Source organism: Dermacentor silvarum, chromosome 1, assembly GCF_013339745.2.
Source record: "Dermacentor silvarum isolate Dsil-2018 chromosome 1, BIME_Dsil_1.4, whole genome shotgun sequence".
In the NCBI taxonomy this organism is placed as follows: Eukaryota; Metazoa; Arthropoda; class Arachnida; order Ixodida; family Ixodidae; genus Dermacentor; species Dermacentor silvarum.
The window spans coordinates 183,765,524-183,790,156 of NC_051154.1; positions in this window are offsets into that span (position 1 = coordinate 183,765,524).

The window sequence follows — 24,633 nt, forward strand, 5'->3', positions numbered from 1 at the left end:
TTTTGGACGGGAACAAACAGCGCTAGGACGGGACGAAGTGAGTTGACAGACAAGGCGCTGACACTTCGTCCCGTCCTAGCGCTGTTTGTTCCCGTCCAAATGACGTACCAACCAGCCCAGACCAGCACACTCCTTCGGTATATTTTAAAGCCTTCATTCCGAAAACAAGCCATGACTGCAATCGCCTTCCCGCCTCTATCACTGATCATGACATGTTTAAGTAGGCTCTCTGTGACCATAAGCTTCCTCGTCAGCCTTTTTTTTATTATTGCCACTCCTTTCTGTAATGGCTTTATGGCTCTGAGGGGAAATAAATGAAATTAAAAATGATTGGCATCTCACTGGTGTGTGGTGGAATAGCCTTCATTATGTGTTGGGGCTGGGCAAGTTTAGTTAGGTGCAGCTGAGTGCCTTATAGGGACGAAATAGATTACCACTACGAATGTGCAAGTATTTGATATTTGGAATATGAATGGAATAGTCAGCTATTGGATTCATATTCAGTTTGGGAATTCACTATTCGAAGTTGATGAATGAGGAGTCGGGTTGGCATGGGCATGCCATAAGTGATGAAAAATGAGAAAAGGGCAAAAAAAAGGAAGAAGGAAAGGAAAATCACAAGCCCTAATATATCTGCCCATGAATAGAAGGGAAGAAAAAGTTGTCGCAGTTTCACCCGAAAGGCGAAGCATCAATTGCGATAGCAACTTAGTAGAGAGCTATACGGAGTAAGGATAGTAGTTTTATCCGCTGTACAAACTTGGACATGCAGCAGCACCGGCAACACACAGCACTGTTGTCGACGCCGTCGGCGTTTTGCCCGCGTTCGCACAAAATGCGTGCGGCGTTGGTGACTGTTGCCGGAGCCTCTGATATAAATAGGCACTTGGTGCCGCAGCTAAACGTCGCCTCCCTTCCCTGCCCCCCCCCCCCCCCCACGGCCTTTTGTGCGTCATAAGAAGGCGTGTTTGCTCTACATATATGGTGATTGTAAAGGAGGAAAGAGACGCCTACTTCTGCAGGCCTTAATGGAGCACGGCACAGAACGCGCGTTTGTTCTCCGCCGTGCGTTCATTCCCCGTGAAAGCGCGCGTCCCTCGCGCCCTTTCACTCGCACATACAGCGTTCGGCGGCACGCGGCGACGATTTCATCTCCATTGACGTCATACGGAACCTCACGGCGACGGCGACGCCGACGGCAGAAATCTGCTTTGGAGTGTCCATATAATTGCTATCGCAATAAAAGGAGGAGAAAAGAGAAAAATAAAATAACAAACTATTAGATTTGTAGCTGTCAAGCATCGCAGATAGAGCTACATATAAGTTCTCAATAATTTTCAGGCATTCATTCTAAATTCCTCTTTTAGGCAGCCTGTATGCGAATTTGTTGTTTTGATTTCGGCACTTTTATTATTGGGCTATTTGTGCCACATTTCCATGTGCGTTACTGTAGTAAAAGTAATCTGCCTTACTGTAGTATCAATTCTTTCCTTGAACTAACTCAACACCCTACGTCCATCTAATGACAAGATGTTACCCTTTTCTTCATTAATGTCTTAATTGAAAACACTTGTTCCTTATTTACAACCTGCTCAGTTGACCGGACGTCCATTTGTGAATGCATATTACATGCTTTTAAATATATGCCTGTAAAGGAGCTATGTTAATGTCAATGAGCGTTTTTTTTTTTTTTTCTCTTAACAAGGCAACAAGCAAGCTTTACATTATACAGTGTTTAGAAATAAAATAATTCATTTGTAAAGGCGTTTATTGTACGCAAGCGTTAGGGCTGACCGTCTGATCAGTTCAGGGAACTGCAAGCGGCGTAGTCCGAGCGATGCGCTGGAGAGACTGCCCCACTGCATCGTCCTTCTTCTTCACTACAATTACCCCGGGGACGAAAAAGGGAGCCGTCGGGCGACCTAACAGCTCGTCACTATTAGGGGATCATAATACGGCTTGAGGCGCTCGACGTTGACAATGTCGCGTCCGCGACGGCGCATTTCCGAAGATGGTTCAACGGGCTCAATCACATAGTTGACAGGTGATGCACGCTCGACGATGCGGTAGGGACCTTCATACTTGGGCATTAACTTGGAAGACAGACCAGGCGCAGCGGAAGGAACCGAGAGTCACACAAGCACTCCAGGAAGAAAGGTGGGCGCAGAGGTGGTGTCACCGCGAGTGTTCTTCTGGCGCTCTTGGTCATTGGAGGTAAAGGCCCGGGCGAGGTAGCGGCACTCTTCGGCATATCTCAGCGTATCAGAAATGGGCGCACATTCAGATGGGTCGGGCCGGTATTGTGTCGATGGTGTGCGATGGGTGCCGGCCATACAATAAGAAATATGGCGAAAAACCAGTAGTGCTCTGCGTAGCGGTATTGTACGCATAGGTGACGAAGGGCAGAATGGCGTCCTAGTTCGTGTGATCGGAGGAGACGTACATTGAGAGCATGTCGCCGAGCGTACGGTTGAATCGTTCCGTGAGTCCATTGGTTTGAGGATGGTACGCTGTTGTGCGATGAACAACGTGACACTTTTTGAGAACAGCTTCAACTACTTCCGAGAGGAAGACATGTTGGCGGTCACTGAGCAGCTCCTCGGGTGGCCCATGACGTAGGATGAACCGACGTAGCAGGAAGGAGGCAACGTCGTGTGCACTAGCTGCCGGAAGCGCCGCAGTTTCAGCGTATCGCATAAGGTGGTCAACTGCCACAATAGCCCAGCGGTTTCCAGCCGATGTCATGGGAAGGGGCCCGACAAATCTATACCGACGTGCCCAAAGGGCCAGGTGGGGCAAGGTAAAGGTTGCAGCCCAGCTGGTGAGAGGCGGGATGAAGGTTTCCGGCGCTGGCAATCGGGACAAGAGCGTACAAACTTTTGAACGTAGCTGTACATCCCTCGCCAGTAGAACCGCTGTTGAAGGTGCTGGTAAGTCTTGAAAACGCCAGAGTGGGTACACTGGAGATCGGCGCGGAAAGCTGCGCAAATATCGGAACGCAGGCTGCGAGGCACTACTAACAACCACTGGCGGCCGTCGGAGCTGTCCTCGCGCAACGCAAGCAAGGGTTCCCTGAGTATGTCGTTACTTATGCCAGCCGAACGCTTACGAAAGCCGAGAATAATTACACCGTGACAGAAAAAGAATGTCTCACGATCATCTGGGCTCTTGCTAAGTTCCGGCCATATTTGTATGGCTGCGCATTTGATGCCATCACGGACCACCACGCACTATGTTGGCTGGCGTCGTTGAAAGATCCGTCCGGCCGTCTTGCACGTTGGGCACTTCGCCTGCAAGACTACGACATCCGCATACTCTACCGCAGCGGACGACACCACTCAGACGCCGATGCCCTCTCGCTGACAACAATATATCTCGGTTGACTGTGCCTTCCATCGACCTTCGCACCATCGCTTCTGAGCAGCGCAAAGACCCCTGGATTGCGTCGCTTATAGGCTGGCTCTCTGATCCATCGTCCCTCTTCTTCACTACACATTCGATATGAGAAAGCTGAAAAAAACTAGGAGAAAGCTGAAATACCTTTAAGCTAAAGCTGCAGCTTGGAATTAAAGAGGCTGTGCAACACCTTTTATAGCAAGTGGGAATGTGTACAGTACTAAGTACTGACAGAAAATGTTTTTTTCTTCTGTAGGTTGCCAAAGGCTGATTGCATACGCCCTCTTATTATTATTTTTTTTTGATATGGGCATGTGCACACCTGATAGGCTTTTCCAGTTCAATGTCATGCCGTTTTGACTGTGCAATGCCCCAGCCACATTCGAGTGAATGATCGATTATCTACTCCATGGCCGACTTAAGACAGTGAAACAATTGAATGCGTCTGTCAGCTCATGCTTGTGCCTGTGTTATTTAGACAGCGTCATTGTGTTTTCACCTACATTCTGCACACCTTCACCGCCTTTTGGCTGTTTTTGATGTCTTTCGCCGGACCAGACTGTAGTTCATTTCTTCGAAGTGCCGTTTTGAATGCTGCCAAATTTTCATCCTTGGGCATCTCGTGGATGCTATCGGAGTACAGCCGAACCCGGAAAAAATCTGAGCTGTGACCGGCTTCCCTGTCCCTAAGTCTGCCAAAGATGTTCAGAGCTTTGTGGGACTACGTTCTCATTTTCAGCGATACGTAAATAAATTTGCAGTCATTGCGAGACTACTCACCGATTTCCTCAACCAGGACATTCCTTTTTTCTGGGGACCTCAACAGGGCACCGCTTTCTCCCAAGTCACCTCCTTCCTCACTACGCCGCTCATCCTGGCACACTGATCCATCAGCCCCAACCGAAATCAGCACTGATGCCATTGGTTACGGCATAGGCGCTGACCTGGCCCAACATCAACGTGGATAGGACTGCGTTATAGCTTATGCCAGCTGGCTCCTGTCCGCCTCGGAGAGAAATTACTCCATTACTAGAGTGTACCAGAATGCTCTACCATTACTGTGCGTGAAGGCCTCGCACTTAATTATGTGGGCCGTTGCAAAATTGTGCCTGTGTTTATTTCGTCGACTGTTCACGGTAGTCACAGACCACCACACCCTTTGTTGGTTTCCTCCTTCCAAGATCCTACAGGCTGGCTCACCTGCTGGGCACTGCGCCTACAAGAATACTTGTACTCGGTTGTCTACAAGACAGGACGCATGCTTCATGATGCCGGTTGTTTATCTTGCTATCATGTGGCCGACTTAAGACAGTGAAACAATTGAATGCGTTTTGTCAGCTCCTACACATCGGGGATAAGCAGCGTTGTGATACTAACTTGAGCCTGTTGATGAGCATTTTGAGTAATCACCCAGAGACGCCGTGCGCATGTTCACCCTCGAGGATGGCATATCCTGTATCGGCGTAGTGCGTTCCCTGATAGTCCTGACCTATTGCTAGTTGTACAAACTCATCTGCAACCCACAGACCCCTTGAGCTTTACGACGCCTCAACCACTGGCCGCCTTGGTGTGTCTCGGACATGACCGCCTGCGCCGCCGCTTCTATTGGTCTGGGCTTAATAGCCAGCTCAGTGCGCCGTTACGTCAGCTCCTGCGAGTTCTTTCAGTGCCAGAAGAAACCGCCCATACCCCCTGCTGGTTATTTGCAGCCCATCGACATTCCAGCTAAGCCCTTCCGTGCCGGCATGGACCAGGTTAGTCCTTTTCTAATTTCTGCTTTCGGAAACAAGTGGGTTGCCATCGCTACCGATTACGCGACGCGCTACACAATGACACCCCCCCCCCCCTCCCCCCCACTGTCAAAAGTGGGCTGGCGAAGTACGCCATTTGCCACCTCTTTTGAAAGCGGGCACTTTCACCTGTATGCTAGAAAGTTTACAGCTGAAGCTAAATTTTCTTTCGTAATAGAGTGCATGGCTGCTTAAGTAATGCTTTTCTTTACTGCGTATCCTCTGCTTGGGCCGCAAGGATTGCCTTGTGCCTCCTCGGGACGCGCTGTAGCGGACGACGCGCGGGATTTGCCATACACTATCGCATTGCGGAGGAGGCCTGGTGCTGGGCACTTCTCGCCCAAACAAATTTAGCTTGCGTTACTTGCATCATGCCCAGTTTTGGGACCGCCTAAGTACGCTGTTCAAAACACAATCAGCTTGCTGTATTTAACCTACGGGCGAAAGGAGACGTCCGGGCCGCGGCGGCCGCATTTCGATGGAGGCGAAATGCAAAAAAAAAAAGAGAAAAAAAAAAAAAAAGCGGCCAAGTTTGCACTCGGTCGTGCAAAGCTTAGGCACAGCGAAAGAGTCAATCGAAGTCTTACTGGCTGCTACTGCTAGGTATTAACTTGGTTGCTGCTAAGTCTTAACTTGGTTTAACTACAGTGGCTATAGCCACTGTAGTAAACTATGCTTGTAGGGAAGGTATTCTCGAGCGATCATTTTCGGAGGTACCTTCCCTTTCGCGACAGTTCGCGTGACTAGCGCTGGACGCGTCGGCGCCTACGAGCGACAGCGTTCCTGGTATGCCACAAACGCAGGCAGGCAGGAGCCGTGTCTGTGTCGGGCGAAGCGAGCGCGCACCTGCCAGTGTTGCCAGGTTTGGCTATATATATATATCACAGGGAACCCTGATCATGAGAAAAATTTATAGAAAAATAAAATTAAGTTGGAGTGCATATGGCAGGCGTTACGAAAAACTGACTGGGAGCTTACCACTGCCGCTGAAAAGAAATATGTACAATCATTGCATTCTACCGGTGCTACATATGGGACAGAAACTTGGAGGTTAACAAAGAAGCTGGAGAACAAGTTAGGGACCGTACAAAGAGCGATGGAACAAAAATGTTAGGCCTAACGTTAAGAGAGAGGAAGAGAACGGTGTGGATCAGAGACCAAACGGGGATAGCCGATATCATCAAGCGGAAAAAATGGAGCTGGGCAGGCCATGTAATGCATAGGATGGATAACCGGTGGACCATTAGAGTTACAGAATGGATACCAAGAGAAGGGGAGCGCAGTCGAGGACGGCAGAAAACTAGGTGGGGTGATGAAGTTAGGAAATTTGCAGGCGCAAGTTGGAATCAGCTAGCGCAAGACAGAGGTATTGGAGATCACAGGGAGAGGCCTTCGTCCTGCAGTGGACATAAATATAGGCTGCTGATGATGATGATGACTTACCAGTGAGACACGTTCTCTATAAACAGGCTCGAGCTCGTTTCGGATGCCGTTGCACGTGGGCTGAGGCGCTACATGTAAACGATGACGCATCGCATTATGGTGATGCGCAACGATATGCGATGCGCTATAGCGTCGCATCACGTACGTATGTGCGCGGCTAAAGACCTGCGCCGGCGGTTACTAGGCAACGCTAGGTGACGTCATCGCTACGGCTTCAGCGCATGCGCGGCTAGGCAACGAGGGCCGCGTCGGCAGCAGCTCTGTGCGTTGCCTCGTTGGTGCTGCTACAATTTGTTTCTATCTCGCTCCCACTAACCCGTACGGTCACCACACTTGACGCCAAACTGGATGGCTTCATGGCACAACAACACAACTTCATTACCTATGCTTACAAGAATTTCGTGACTCATGAACATCTGGCGGAGCAGTTAGGAACCGAACGCAAAGGACGAAAGACAGTGCGAGTGGAATCCGCAGAGGATTCTAGCTCGACAACACCAAACCACCTACTCCAGGTGGAGGACAACCACCAACATGGCGGCTCCCAAACGTAGACATACGGAGTCGCTTCCCACCTTCCGCATTTGGCACTGGAATTGCAGATCATATAGACCCCACTCGGCGAACCTGCAAGAATATCTCAAAACAAACAATCCTGACAGACAGACAGACAATGAACTTTATTAAGGTATGTCACCACCTTTGAAAACGCAATTTTTTTGAAAAAACACATTTTTTAATTTTTAATTTAAAATAATCCCCAAACATTGAAGAACATTCTAACGAAAAAATTACGTTTCTATCTTATTTTGTTCCGAAGTTATAGCCAATTAACCAACATGTGGTGAACGGTTGCGAAACCGAAACTAGTGTTGTGTGGTAACAGAAACTGATTAGTTAGAGAACATCAGCGACAAAAGTTGTAATTTTTCTGTTATGTTTTAGTTGGATAAGTATAAACTTATTTAAAGATAATTTGTAAGGCTTTCTTTTTTCAAACGTTGCTTTAAATATCCGTAAGGGGGACGCATGACGCTACAAGCGTCTCTGTTGTTCACTTTGCGCGCGCTTCGTGCAACTGCTGTTAACGCTGCGTAGTTTGTAGTTTTTATACCTAAAATCTTCACTAGCAATATTACTAACATAGGCTGAACGTTTTAATAAGCAGTTATGGCCAAATTCAGGGTAAAAAGACGGTTGAAACGAAAGTTCACTTGCAATCGACACACCGTGAATGCTCCGACCGTTGGCCATGTGGACGTGGATGTATCAGCGAGTGCTGCAAAGCTTGCGAACTGGGACGACAACTGCGAAGTGCCAATGCCAGACTCCTTACTGCAGGGTAATAGGATTATTGACGTGGAGATCCTTTCATCTGTTTTTGCAATCCTCGCTTGCCCGGAGTGCAAGAACACCTCGCTCAAGCTGGAGGAGTGCTCCCAGAATGGAATATCCTTCTCGTATGCTGTAGTGTGTGGTGCATGCGCATATGCACACTCATTTGAATCATCAAAAAAGGCAGGAAGTTGTATTGAGAATAACCTGCGTCTGGTATACGCAATGCGTCAGCTAGGCAAGGGGTATTCTGGAGCTGTGACACTGGCGAAAGTCATGAACATGCCACCGCCGCCTTGGCATTCTGCCTACCACAAGATATCTGCAAAACTTTGTAGAGCTGCTGAGAAGGTTGCATCTAAATCAATGATGAATGCCGCTGCTGAAGTGCGTTGTGTTGTGCGAGGTACTGAATGTGGTGTGTCAGGTGACGGTACGTGGCAGAGGCGAGGGCATTCCTCATTGAATGGCTGCGTGTCTTTGATAGCGATTGATACTGGTAAAATTATTGACGTTGAAGGAATGTCAAGCAAATGTAGGGCATGTCATTCGAAAAGTAAGTTGAGCCCCACAAGTGCTGAATTTTTGGAGTGGAAGGCAAACCACACACAATGCCAAGCGAACTATACCGGTAGTGCTGGCGGTATGGAAGCAGTAGGACTCTACCGTATGTTTGAGCGTGGAGAAAGAAGACATGGTTTGAAATATGTAGACTTCTATGGAGATGGTGACTCCAAGAGCCATGCGGCCATAAAGGACATATATGGCCCAAATAGCGTGCGAAAACTTGAGTGTATTGGACACGTGCAGAAGCGTGTAGGAAACCGCTTACGAAAGCTGAAAAAGGCTGTTCGTGGACTTGGAGGCAAGGGAAAGTTGACGGATGTCCTAATCGACAGGCTGCAGAACTATTATGGTATTGCAATTAGAGCGAATGTGGGAGACTTGCAGGCAATGAAGCAAGCCACATTAGCAAGCCTGTTCCATTGCAGTTCAACAGATGAAATTCCAAGGCATGGTCTGTGTCCTCTTGGCCCTGAGAGTTGGTGTGGTTTTAACCGACGGATTGCAGTAGGCAGGGGATCGTACAAGCACAAGGGAGGCCTTTCTAATGAGGTACTTAACAAAGTGAAACCTGTGTATGCTGACCTGTGTACAGATGAGCTCTTGAAGAAGTGCCTGCATGGGAAAACCCAAAACGCCAACGAGAGTTTCAACGGCATGATTTGGCAGCGTGTTCCCAAGACGTCCATGTGAGCCTGCCCATCCTGCTTTTTGGACTATACGATGCTGTGTGCCACTTCAATGATGGTAACAAAAGTGTAGCAAATATTTTGAGAGAAACAGGCATCGAACCTGGCCACCACACTTTCCTGGCATGCTACACAAGGGACCAGCAACGTGTAAAGAAAGCCCAGCGTCAGTCCACTGGCGAGGAAAAACAACACCGGAAGAAAAGACGGGCAGCAACAAAAGCTCGAAGAGAACACGTGGCATCTAAGGAGGGCCCTAGCTATGAGCCTGGGGGATTTTAACTGTGCAGGGCATCATCACTTTGTTTGTACAAGCGTTGAAAAACTCTAAACTCGTTTTTCTCAAAACTTGATTTTTCGCACTTTTTTGTTACGCGAACAGTCGTAACTTCAAAACAAATAAATATTTTCCAATGAAATTTTGTATGCTCATTCCTTTATTAGTGACCTGTGCAATGAACTAGGATCTTTAAAAACAAATGGTAAGTTTTCATGTAAACAAGGTTTCTTTCAAGCACCGCAGAAAAAAATCGCCAATTTTTGTTGTTTTCATTGGTATTTTTACTGTAACTTTATTCCCAATCATCAAATGGCAAAGATCCTAGTTCATTGCACAGATTATCAGTTTGGCTACCTTTGTGCCAAAAAGTTCGTAATTCCAGCACTCCATTCTCAAGTTATGACTGTTCGCGTAAAGGCAAAGTTTGAGCATTGTTTTGTCAATAACAAATCCCGTTCTGATATTTTTCACTTTTTTCTGCGTGCGAACATCATTTAAAACGATTGTTTATAAGCCCCTTATAAAATAAAAATGTAAACGCCAAAATTAAAAAAAATTTACAAAAAGGTGGTGACATACCTTAAAGGTCCTGAGGAGCACCGCCACCGTTCAGGGCGGCAGCGCAGCGGGCCACTCCCACATGGGGACGAGGAGGCCGAGCCTCACCGCCGCGTCGTGGGCCCTCTGGACGGCCCTTAGCTGGTGCAGTAGTTCGGGGCTCCTTAGCTCGGAGCTCCACTTTTCTTTGGTGATGCGTTGAGGGCCACGTAATGAGGGACACCGCCAGAGCATGTGCTCTAAATTGCAACGCTCGCCACAATCGGGGCATTCCGGTTTAAAAGTGTCCGTGTAAGAGCTGAGAGTGGATAGACTAGACCTGGTCTGCAACATTCGGAACGTTGCTGCCTGCGGCCTGGAGAGTTTCTCGTGCGGAAGAGGAAACGTTCGCCTGCCCAGTTGATAGTGCTTAGTAACTTCGTTGAATGTGAATAAAGTGTCTCTAAAGACCTCCCGACTAGTCTCCGAGGTACCACCTCCGTCCGACCCGGCACGGTGAGTTAGTTCGCGCGCGTGGGTGTGGGCGACCTCGTTGAGGTTAGTTACAGAGGACAAGTGCGACCCGAGGTGAGCCGGAAACCAGGTGATGGTGTGTGAGGAAATGACCCTATCGCCTAGGATGCGAGCGACCTCGGGCGAAACGGAACCTGATGCCAAGGCCCTGATGGCCGCGCGAGAATCGGTGTAAATTCGATGTCTACTGTCGTCAAGTAAGGCGAGAGCTACCGCGGCCTGCTCGGCTCTAGCCGGGGTGGTATACCTGAAAGATGCAGAGTTGAGAACTGCGCCACTGTGATCGACCATCACGGCCGAGAAGTTTGCCGATCGGCCGTACTGCGCGGCGTCCACAAAGCACGCGGAGTGCGGGTCGTCGCGAACTTGTTTTAGTAGGGCCTCGCCTCTGGCCCTTCGCCTGCCCGCATTGTGCTGCGGATGCACGTTGCGGGGAAACGGGGAGACAGTTATACCGGCTCTCTGCTCCTTGGTTAGGCAAATCTTGCGTTCTTCCTCCAGCGATGGATTACAGCCCAGAAGCGCCAGAATCTCCCTTCCAGCGGCCGAAGAAGACAGCCTGGCAGTCTGAGCCGTGTGCTGCGCCTCGATGATTTCCTCTAACGTTTTGTGAACCCCGAGCTGCATGAGCCTCTCTGTGCTGGCATTCATCGGAATACCCAGCACGCGCTTGATGCTTTTGCGAATAAGTAAATTAAGCTTCGTCTTTTCGTGATTCTGCCAGCAGTGCATGGCAGCCACATACGTGATGTGACTCATCAAGAACGCGTGGAAGAGCTTCAAGAGATTGTCCTCCCTGATGCCGCCGCGACTGTTTGAAACCCGAGTAATTAACCGTATCATGCTATCTGTCTTTGCGGTAATTTTGGCGATGGTGTGCCGGTTACAACCGTTCGACTCGATGAGCATTCCGAGAACCCTGATGACATTAACTCTGGGAATGAGGTGTCCATCGCTCGTGCGGAGTGCAAGGTTAACTTCCGACAGGGGGACCCAGCCCTTGGGCTTAACCCCCCACCTACTAGTTCTGTACAGAAGTAGCTCCGACTTGCTCGAGGAGAGGCGAAGTCCCGCCCCAGCGAGGAAAGCCTCTGTGCGATCCAGCGCTTCCTGAAGTGCTTCCTCCACCCTACCCTCGCAGCCTCCGACGCACCATACGGTGATGTCGTCCGCGTATATAGTGTGGTTGATGCCCTCGATTTCCGAGAGCTTCTGAAACAATTTACACATGGCAATGTTGAACAGGAGCGGAGATACTACCGAACCCTGCGGCGTCCCCCTCGAGCCGAGCTCAATGGGCTCTGACTTGTGGTGCCCAATCTTTAGCGTGGCCTTTCTGTGTCTGAGAAACGAGCCGACAAATGCGTGAAAGCTCTGGCCTAGGCCCAGATCCGAGATGGAATCGAGTATGTGGGCATGCGAGACGTTATCGAAGGCCTTCTCTAGATCTAAACCCAGGATGGCCCTGACGTCCCTCGTGTTCCTATCGATGATCTCATACTTAATAAGCTTCATGGCGTCCTGAGTGGAAAGGGACGGCCGAAAGCCAATCATGTTATACGGAAAGACACCGCGGTCCTCAATGTGCTTAGAGACACGGTTGTTAATCACATGTTCCGCCACTTTGCCTATGCACGACGTGAGTGAGATCGGCCTCAGATTGGTCAGGTCCGGAGCGCGCCCCGGCTTCGGGATCAGGACGACCGACGCCAGCTTCCACGATTCCGGAACCGCGGCCCGTTCCCAGACCCGATTTATCTCCTCGGTTAGGAATATGATTGACTCCTCGTCCAAGTTGCGAAGAAGCCTGTTTGAAATGCCGCCCGGACCCGGGGCAGATCGCCCGTTGAGGCCCGCGAGGGCCTCCCTCACCTCAGGGACGCTAAAAGGCTCGTCCAAAAAGGCCATCGGAGGCAAGTAACATTTCGAGCAGGCCACGTACCTATATTCACATCGTTAAGGGTTCGCACGAAGAAAATATAAGCACTACGTAAATAGAGGGGTTTCGACTTACGAACTGGGGAATACTGGCGGCCGCGGCACGAACGCGACTGGTGAACCACGCTATGCACTATGGGAGCGGCGACGGGCCCGCCTGTTCTCACCGATTGCTGTTCACCGAATGGTCTCGGCTGCTTGCTACCCACTTGCGCTCCCTGCGAGAGGAAAGTTACCCTCTCCCCCCCTGACGCGCATGCGCAGACGTGACTTTTGCCACCGCCATGAGACCCGGGGATCCTAACAAACCCTTCGTCTAGATTTCACTTGGCTACATTATTGCGATAAGCTAAAGGCATCATCTGCACTGCATTCAGATATAATGCGTCCCGATTGAACATTTCAGATAAGCACATGTTTCAAGCAGCAAGGACACAGATGCGGATTCGAAGCTTACGTCATGACTCGGTGGCGACACGCCGCCTTCATGGGACCCGGGCATCTCAACAAACCGCGCACGACTGCAGATACATCGCGATCCCAGCTGCAAGCTCGATAAAACTTTTTTACCTTCTGGTAACGCGTTAACTTGTCGGGATATTGGGGGGATGGCATCGAAGCTCTGCCTCGGCATACCTAGCCCCGCGGCCGGCGCATTTCTGCCCATCAACCGCGGTCTGGTTCAGGCTCGAGGAAAACATAGACGACAACCGCGTGGACACTCGGACAGCATTTATTACGCCTGTAAGTAACATTTCGAGCAGGCCACGTACCTATATTCACATCGTTAAGGGTTCGCACGAAGAAAATATAAGCACTACGTAAATAGAGGGGTTTCGAATTACGAAATGGGGAATACTGGCGGCCGCGGCACGAACGCGACTGGTTAACCACGCTATGCACTATGGGAGCGGCGACGGGCACGCCTGTTCTCACCGACTGCTGTTCACAGAATGGTATCGGCTGCTTGCTACCCACTTGCGCTCCCTGCGAGAGGAAAGTTACCCTCTCCCCCCTGACGCGCATGCGCAGACGTGACTTTTGCCACCGCCTTGGGACCCCGGGATCCCAACAAATACTTCGTCTGGATTTCACTTGGCTACATTATTGCGATAAGCTAAAGGCATCATCTGCACTGCATTCAGATATAATGCGTCCCGATTGAACATTTCACATAAGCACATGTTTCAAGCAGCAAGGACACAGATGCGCATTCGAAGCTTACGTCATGACTCCGTGGTGACACGGTAGCCTATCTGACTCGATATCTGAAGGTTGCGGGTTCGAATTTCAGGGCGGTCAAATTTTTTTTCTTCTGGTAACGCTGTAGCATTTCATCTGCATGTCACGCGGCTACGTTATTACTTTAAGCTAAGGGGTTCATCTGCACTGCATTCAGAATAATACGTTCCGATTTTACATTTCAGAAAGGCATATATTGCATGCAGTGAGGACAAAGGCGGAGATTTGTAACGCTTTCACTTGTCGCGATATCGGCGCTCTGCCTTGGCACACCTCACGCCGCGCACGACTGCCCGTACACCGCGATCCCCGCTGCAAGCTCGATAAAACTTTGTACCCTCTGGTAACGCTATAACGTGTCGGGATATAGGGGGGAAGGCATCGAAGCACTGCCTCGGCATATCTAGCCCCGTGGTCGGCGCATTTCTGCCCATCAACCGCGGTCTGGTTCAAGCTCGAGGAAAAAAATAGACGACAACCACTTGGACACTCGGACAGCATTTATTACGAGGGCAAGTAACACTTCGAGCAGGCCAGGTACCTATATTCACATCATTAGACAGTTTTAGTTTAGCGTTAGCGTAATAGCGGGGTTACGGGAAATAGCGTTACCGTTCCGCAAACGAACTTTGCAGAAAGAGAGTTTTAGTATAGCGTGATAGCGTAGTTTACGTGCGGGACGCTATTCCATTACGCTTTGAATTTCGCATACACAGGGCACCTAATTCTATGTGTGTGTGCGTCCGGAAAGTGCGATAGGCAGAGCAGTGGAAGCCAGGAGCGCGTTGTATTTTTACTTCACATGTCCCTCGATCTGCAACGAAACAGACAAGCAGTACAAGCTGTCTACCATAGCCTCCGACATCCTCCCATCTCAGAGGCCATATGCCGTCGTCGCGCTTATCTTCCGACTTTAGCGACAGATGGCGCTCGCATCTCAGAAAAAATTTCTCTCGTTAGGCTTAGGCGCGTTCGAAACGAGAAGTGATCTCGAAAATTCCTCATGATTAGCCATAACACACTCTCGGCGAAGCGGCATGAGACTAAGCAAAAGCCGTTTACGCAGTCATTTGCTACGAACGAAGTGAATTCTACAAAAACAACGCCAAATTCAGTTCGAAGTGGGCGACCGGGACCGCCGCCATGTTTTACGTACACTACGTACACCACGCTAACACGGTAACGTTAACTCTGAGAAATAGCGTGCGCACGGTAAACGGTATGGGTCGGTTAGCGTTCTGCGCATGCGCACTTCGATCCCGCTATTCCGGTACGCCCGCTATTCCGGTAACCACGCTAAACTAAAACTGTCTATTAAGGGAGCGCTGGAGGAAAATTATACACCAGGTAAAGAAGGGGGTTTTGACTTACGAACTGGGGAATACTGGCGGCACGAACGCGACTGGTTAACCACGCTATGCACTATGGGAGCGCCGACGGGCCCGCCTGTTCTCACCGAATGGTCTTGGCTGCTTGCTACCCACTTACGCTCCCTGCGAGAGGAAAGTTACCCTCTCCCCCCTGACGCGCATGCGCAAACGTGACTTTTGCCACCGCCATGAGACCCCGGGATCCCAACAAATACTTCGCCTGGATTTCACTTGGCTACATTATTGCGATAAGCTAAAGGCATCATCTGCACTGCATTCAGATATAATGCGTCCCGATTGAACATTTCAGATAAGCACATGTTTCAAGCAGCAAGGACACAGATGCGGATTCGAAGCTTACGTCATGACTCGGTGGCGACACGGTAGCATATCTGACTCGATATTCAGAAGGTTGCGGGTTTGAATCTCAGGGCGGTCAAATTTTTTTTCTTCTGGTAGCGCTGTAGCATTTCATCTGCATGTCACGCGGCTACGTTATTACTTTAAGCTAAGGGGATCATCTGCACTGCATTCAGAATAATACGTTCCGATTGTACATTTCAGAAAGGCATATATTGCATGCAGTGAGGACAAAGGCGGAGATTTGTAACGCTTTCACTTGTCGCGATATCGGCGCTCTGCCTTGGCACACCTCACGCCGCGCACGACTGCCCGTACACCGCGATCCCCGCTGCAAGCTCGATAAAACTTTTTGTACCCTCTGGTAACGCTATAACGTGTCGGGATATAGGGGGGAAGGCATCGAAGCACTGCCTCGGCATACCTAGCCCCGTGGTCGGCGCATTTCTGCCCATCAACCGCGGTCTGGTTCAGGCTCGAGGAAAAAATAGACGACAACCACTTGCACACTCGGACAGCATTTATTACGAGGGCAAGTAACACTTCGAGCAGGCCAGGTACCTATATTCACATCATTTAGGGAGCGCTCGAGGAAAATTATACACCAGGTAAAGAAGGGGGTTTTGACTTACGAACTGGGGGTCACACCTAGTTCCGCGATTGGCGCATTCCTGCCCAAACACCACGGTGCGGTACACGCTCGAGGAAACAGTACACGACAACCGCGTGGAAACTCGGACAGCATTTATTACGCCTGTAAGTAACATTTCGAGTAGGCCACGTACCTATATTCACATCGTTAAGGGTTCGCACAAAGAAAATATAAGCACTACGTAAATAGAGGGGTTTCGACTTACGAACTGGGGAATACTGGCGGCCGCGGCACGAACGCGATTGGTTAACCACGCTATGCACTATGGGAGCGGCGACGGGCCCGCCTGTTCTCACCGACTGCTGTTCACAGAATGGTATCGGCTGCTTGCTACCCACTTGCGCTCCCTGCGAGAGGAAAGTTACCCTCTCCCTCCTGACGCGCATGCGCAGACGTGACTTTTGCCACCGCCATGAGACCCGGGGATCCTAACAAACCCTTCGTCTGGATTTCACTTGGCTACATTATTGCGATAAGCTAAAGGCATCATCTGCACTGCATTCAGATATAATGCGTCCCGATTGAACATTACAGATAAGCACACGTTTCAAGCAGCAAGGACACAGATGTGGATTCGAAGCTTACGTCATGACTCGGTGGCGACACGGTAGCATATCTGACTCGTTATCAGAAGGTTGCGGGTTCGAATCTCAGGGCGGTCAAATTTTTTTTTCTTCTGGTAACGCTGTAGCATTTCATCTGCATGTCACGCGGCTACGTTATTACTTTAAGCTAAGGGGATCATCTGCACTGCATTCAGAATAATACGTTCCGATTGTACATTTCAGAAAGGCATATATTGCATGCAGTGAGGACAAAGGCGGAGATTTGTAACGCTTTCACTTGTCGCGATATCGGCGCTCTGCCTTGGCACACCTCACGCCGCGCACGACTGCCCGTACACCGCGATCCCCGCTGCAAGCTCGATAAAACTTTTTGTACCCTCTGGTAACGCTATAACGTGTCGGGATATAGGGGGGAAGGCATCGAAGCACTGCCTCGGCATATCTAGCCCCCTGGTCGGCGCATTTCTGCCCATCAACCGCGGTCTGGTTCAGGCTCGAGGAAAAAAATAGACGACAACCACTTGGACACTCGGACAGCATTTATTACGAGGGCAAGTAACACTTCGAGCAGGCCAGGTACCTATATTCACATCATTAAGGGAGCGCTTGAGGAAAATAACACACCAGGTAAAGAAGGGGGTTTTGACTTACGAACTGGGGGTCACACCTTGTTCCACGATTGGCGCATTCCTGCCCAAACAGCGCGGTCCGGTACACGCTCGAGGAAACAGTACACGACAACCGCGTGGACACTCGGACAGCATTTATTACGCCCGCAAGTAACATTTCGAGCAGGCCACGTACCTATATTCACATCGTTAAGGGTTCGCACGAAGAAAATATAAGCACTACGTAAATAGAGGGGTTTCGACTTACGAACTGGGGAATACTGGCGGCCGCGGCACGAACGCGACTGGTGAACCACGCTATGCACTATGGGAGCGCCGACGGGCCCGCCTGTTCTCACCGAATGGTCTCGGCTGCTTGCTACCCACTTGCGCTCCCTGCGGGAGGAAAGTTACCCTCTCCCCCCTGACGCGCATGCGCAGACGTGACTTTTGCCACCGCCATGGGACCCTAACAAACCCTTCGTCTGGATTTCACTTGGCTACATTATTGCGATAAGCTAAAGGCATCATCTGCACTGCATTCAGATATAATGCGTCCCGATTGAACATTTCAGATAAGCACATGTTTCAAGCAGCAAGGACACAGATGCGGATTCGAGGCTTACGTCATGACTCGGTGGCGACACGCCGCCTTCATGGGACCTGGGCATCTCAACAAACCGCGCACGACTGCCCATACACCGCGATCCCAGCTGCAAGCTCGATAAAACTTTTTTACCTTCTGGTAACGCGTTAACTTGTCGGGATATTGGGGGGATGGCATCGAAGCTCTGCCTCGGCATACCTAGCCCCGTGGTCGGCGCATTTCTGCCCATCAACCGCGGTGTGGTTCAGGCTCGAGGAAAACATAGACGACAACCGCGTGGACACTCGGACAGCATTTATTACGCCTGTAAGTAACATTTCGAGCAGGCCACGTACCTATATTCACATCGTTAAGGGTTCGCACGAAGAAAATATAAGCACTACGTAAATAGAGGGGTTTCGACTTACGAACTGGGGAATACTGGCGGCCGCGGCACGAACGCGACTGGTGAACCACGCTATGCACTATGGGAGCGCCGACGGGCCCGCCTGTTCTCACCGAATGGTCTCGGCTGCTTGCTACCCACTTGCGCTCCCTGCGGGAGGAAAGTTACCCTCTCCCCCCTGACGCGCATGCGCAGACGTGACTTTTGCCACCGCCATGGGACCCTGGGATCCTAACAAACCCTTCGTCTGGATTTCACTTGGCTACATTATTGCGATAAGCTAAAGGCATCATCTGCACTGCATTCAGATATAATGCGTCCCGATTGAACATTTCAGATAAGCACATGTTTCAAGCAGCAAGGACACAGATCCGGATTCGAGGCTTACGTCATGACTCGGTGGCGACACGGTAGCATATCTGACTCGATATTCAGAAGGTTGCGGGTTTGAATCTCAGGGCGGTCAAATTTTTTTTCTTCTGGTAGCGCTGTAGCATTTCATCTGCATGTCACGCGGCTACGTTATTACTTTAAGCTAAGGGGATCATCTGCACTGCATTCAGAATAATACGTTCCGATTGTACATTTCAGAAAGGCATATATTGCATGCAGTGAGGACAAAGGCGGAGATTTGTAACGCTTTCACTTGTCGCGATATCGGCGCTCTGCCTTGGCACACCTCACGCCGCGCTCGACTGCCCGTACACTGCGATCCCCGCTGCAAGCTCGATAAAACTTTATGTACCCTCTGGTAACGCTTTAACGTGTCGGGATATAGGGGGGAAGGCATCGAAGCTCTGCCTCGGCATACCTAGCCCCTTGGTCGGCGCATTTCTGCCCATCAACCGCGGTCTGGTTCAGGCTCGAGGAAAAAATAGACGACAACCACTTGCACACTCGGACAGCATTTATTACGAGGGCAAGTAACACTTCGAGCAGGCCAGGTACCTATATTCACATCATTTAGGGAGCGCTCGAGGAAAATTATACACCAGGTAAAGAAGGGGGTTTTGACTTACGAACTGGGGGTCACACCTAGTTCCGCGATTGGCGCATTCCTGCCCAAGCACCACGGTGCGGTACACGCTCGAGGAAACAGTACACGACAACCGCGTGGAAACTCGGACAGCATTTATTACGCCTGTAAGTAACATTTCGAGTAGGCCACGTACCTATATTCACATCGTTAAGGGTTCGCACAAAGAAAATATAAGCACTACGTAAATAGAGGGGTTTCGACTTACGAACTGGGGAATACTGGCGGCCGCGGCACGAACGCGACTGGTTAACCACGCTATGCACTATGGGAGCGGCGACGGGCCCGCCTGTTCTCACCGACTGCTGTTCACAGAATGGTATCGGCTGCTTGCTACCCACTTGCGCTCCCTGCGAGAGGAAAGTTACCCTCTCCCTCCTGACGCGCATGCGCAGACGTGACTTTTGCCACCGCCATGAGACCCGGGGATCCTAACAAACCCTTCGTCTGGATTTCACTTGGCTACATTATTGCGATAAGCTAAAGGCATCATCTGCACGGCATTCAGATATAATGCGTCCCGATTGAACATTACAGATAAGCACACGTTTCAAGCAGCAAGGACACAGATGTGGATTCGAAGCTTACGTCATGACTCGGTGGCGACACGGTAGCATATCTGACTCGTTATCAGAAGGTTGCGGGTTCGAATCTCAGGGCGGTCAAATTTTTTTTTCTTCTGGTAACGCTGTAGCATTTCATCTGCATGTCACGCGGCTACGTTATTACTTTAAGCTAAGGGGATCATCTGCACTGCATTCAGAATAATACGTTCCGATTGTACATTTCAGAAAGGCATATATTGCATGCAGTGAGGACAAAGGCGGAAATTTGTAACGCTTTCACTTGTCGCGATATCGGCGCTCTGCCTTGGCACACCTCACGCCGCGCACGACTGCCCGTACACCGCGATCCCCGCTGCAAGCTCGATAAAACTTTTTGTACCCTCTGGTAACGCTATAACGTGTCGGGATATAGGGGGGAAGGCATCGAAGCACTGCCTCGGCATATCTAGCCCCCTGGTCGGCGCATTTCTGCCCATCAACCGCGGTCTGGTTCAGGCTCGAGGAAAAAAATAGACGACAACCACTTGGACACTCGGACAGCATTTATTACGAGGGCAAGTAACACTTCGAGCAGGCCAGGTACCTATATTCACATCATTAAGGGAGCGCTTGAGGAAAATAACACACCAGGTAAAGAAGGGGGTTTTGACTTACGAACTGGGGGTCACACCTTGTTCCACGATTGGCGCATCCCTGCCCAAACAGCGCGGTCCGGTACACGCTCGAGGAAACAGTACACGACAACCGCGTGGACACTCGGACAGCATTTATTACGCCCGCAAGTAACATTTCGAGCAGGCCACGTACCTATATTCACATCGTTAAGGGTTCGCACGAAGAAAATATAAGCACTACGTAAATAGAGGGGTTTCGACTTACGAACTGGGGAATACTGGCGGCCGCGGCACGAACGCGACTGGTGAACCACGCTATGCACTATGGGAGCGCCGACGGGCCCGCCTGTTCTCACCGAATGGTCTCGGCTGCTTGCTACCCACTTGCGCTCCCTGCGGGAGGAAAGTTACCCTCTCCCCCCTGACGCGCATGCGCAGACGTGACTTTTGCCACCGCCATGGGACCCTAACAAACCCTTCGTCTGGATTTCACTTGGCTACATTATTGCGATAAGCTAAAGGCATCATCTGCACTGCATTCAGATATAATGCGTCCCGATTGAACATTTCAGATAAGCACATGTTTCAAGCAGCAAGGACACAGATGCGGATTCGAGGCTTACGTCATGACTCGGTGGCGACACGCCGCCTTCATGGGACCTGGGCATCTCAACAAACCGCGCACGACTGCCCATACACCGCGATCCCAGCTGCAAGCTCGATAAAACTTTTTTACCTTCTGGTAACGCGTTAACTTGTCGGGATATTGGGGGGATGGCATCGAAGCTCTGCCTCGGCATACCTAGCCCCGTGGTCGGCGCATTTCTGCCCATCAACCGCGGTGTGGTTCAGGCTCGAGGAAAACATAGACGACAACCGCGTGGACACTCGGACAGCATTTATTACGCCTGTAAGTAACATTTCGAGCAGGCCACGTACCTATATTCACATCGTTAAGGGTTCGCACGAAGAAAATATAAGCACTACGTAAATAGAGGGGTTTCGACTTACGAACTGGGGAATACTGGCGGCCGCGGCACGAACGCGACTGGTGAACCACGCTATGCACTATGGGAGCGCCGACGGGCCCGCCTGTTCTCACCGAATGGTCTCGGCTGCTTGCTACCCACTTGCGCTCCCTGCGGGAGGAAAGTTACCCTCTCCCCCCTGACGCGCATGCGCAGACGTGACTTTTGCCACCGCCATGGGACCCTGGGATCCTAACAAACCCTTCGTCTGGATTTCACTTGGCTACATTATTGCGATAAGCTAAAGGCATCATCTGCACTGCATTCAGATATAATGCGTCCCGATTGAACATTTCAGATAAGCACATGTTTCAAGCAGCAAGGACACAGATCCGGATTCGAGGCTTACGTCATGACTCGGTGGCGACACGGTAGCATATCTGACTCGATATTCAGAAGGTTGCGGGTTTGAATCTCAGGGCGGTCAAATTTTTTTTCTTCTGGTAGCGCTGTAGCATTTCATCTGCATGTCACGCGGCTACGTTATTACTTTAAGCTAAGGGGATCATCTGCACTGCATTCAGAATAATACGTTCCGATTGTACATTTCAGAAAGGCATATATTGCATGCAGTGAGGACAAAGGCGGAGATTTGTAACGCTTTCACTTGTCGCGATATCGGCGCTCTGCCTTGGCACACCTCACGCCGCGCACGACTGCCCGTACACCGCGATCCCCGCTGCAAGCTCGATAAAACTTTTTGTACCCTCTGGTAACGCTATAACGTGTCGGGATATAGGGGGGAAGGCATCGAAGCTCTGCCTCGGCATACCTAGCCCCTTGGTCGGCGCATTTCTGCCCATCAACCGCGGTCTGGTTCAGGCTCGAGGAAAAAATAGACGACAACCACTTGCACACTCGGACAGCATTTATTACGAGGGCAAGTAACACTTCGAGCAGGCCAGGTACCTATATTCACATCATTTAGGGAGCGCTCGAGGAAAATTATACACCAGGTAAAGAAGGGGGTTTTGACTTACGAACTGGGGGTCACACCTAGTTCCGCGATTGGCGCATTCCTGCCCAAACACCACGGTGCGGTACACGCTCGAGGAAACAGTACACGACAACCGCGTGGAAACTCGGACAGCATTTATTACGCCTGTAAGTAACATTTCGAGTAGGCCACGTACCTATATTCACATCGTTAAGGGTTCGCACAAAGAAAATATAAGCACTACGTAAATAGAGGGGTTTCGACTTACGAACTGGGGAATACTGGCGGCCGCGGCACGAACGCGACTGGTTAACCACGCTATGCACTATGGGAGCGGCGACGGGCCCGCCTGTTCTCACCGACTGCTGTTCACAGAATGGTATCGGCTGCTTGCTACCCACTTGCGCTCCCTGCGAGAGGAAAGTTACCCTCTCCCTCCTGACGCGCATGCGCAGACGTGACTTTTGCCACCGCCATGAGACCCGGGGATCCTAACAAACCCTTCGTCTGGATTTCACTTGGCTACATTATTGCGATAAGCTAAAGGCATCATCTGCACGGCATTCAGATATAATGCGTCCCGATTGAACATTACAGATAAGCACACGTTTCAAGCAGCAAGGACACAGATGTGGATTCGAAGCTTACGTCATGACTCGGTGGCGACACGGTAGCATATCTGACTCGTTATCAGAAGGTTGCGGGTTCGAATCTCAGGGCGGTCAAATTTTTTTTTCTTCTGGTAACGCTGTAGCATTTCATCTGCATGTCACGCGGCTACGTTATTACTTTAAGCTAAGGGGATCATCTGCACTGCATTCAGAATAATACGTTCCGATTGTACATTTCAGAAAGGCATATATTGCATGCAGTGAGGACAAAGGCGGAGATTTGTAACGCTTTCACTTGTCGCGATATCGGCGCTCTGCCTTGGCACACCTCACGCCGCGCACGACTGCCCGTACACCGCGATCCCCGCTGCAAGCTCGATAAAACTTTTTGTACCCTCTGGTAACGCTATAACGTGTCGGGATATAGGGGGGAAGGCATCGAAGCACTGCCTCGGCATATCTAGCCCCCTGGTCGGCGCATTTCTGCCCATCAACCGCGGTCTGGTTCAGGCTCGAGGAAAAAAATAGACGACAACCACTTGGACACTCGGACAGCATTTATTACGAGGGCAAGTAACACTTCGAGCAGGCCAGGTACCTATATTCACATCATTAAGGGAGCGCTTGAGGAAAATAACACACCAGGTAAAGAAGGGGGTTTTGACTTACGAACTGGGGGTCACACCTTGTTCCACGATTGGCGCATTCCTGCCCAAACAGCGCGGTCCGGTACACGCTCGAGGAAACAGTACACGACAACCGCGTGGACACTCGGACAGCATTTATTACGCCCGCAAGTAACATTTCGAGCAGGCCACGTACCTATATTCACATCGTTAAGGGTTCGCACGAAGAAAATATAAGCACTACGTAAATAGAGGGGTTTCGACTTACGAACTGGGGAATACTGGCGGCCGCGGCACGAACGCGACTGGTGAACCACGCTATGCACTATGGGAGCGCCGACGGGCCCGCCTGTTCTCACCGAATGGTCTCGGCTGCTTGCTACCCACTTGCGCTCCCTGCGGGAGGAAAGTTACCCTCTCCCCCCTGACGCGCATGCGCAGACGTGACTTTTGCCACCGCCATGGGACCCTAACAAACCCTTCGTCTGGATTTCACTTGGCTACATTATTGCGATAAGCTAAAGGCATCATCTGCACTGCATTCAGATATAATGCGTCCCGATTGAACATTTCAGATAAGCACATGTTTCAAGCAGCAAGGACACAGATGCGGATTCGAGGCTTACGTCATGACTCGGTGGCGACACGGTAGCATATCTGACTCGATGTCAAAAGGTTGCGGGTTCGAATCTCAGGGCGGTCAAATTTTTTTTCTTCTGGTAACGCTGTAGCATTTCATCTGCATGTCACGCGGCTACGTTATTACTTTAAGCTAAGGGGTTCATCTGCACTGCATTCAGAATAATACGTTCCGATTGTACATTTCAGAAAGGCATATATTGCAAGCAGTGAGGACAAAGGCGAAGATTTGTAACGCTTTCACTTGTCGCGATATCGGCGCTCTGCCTTGGCACACCTC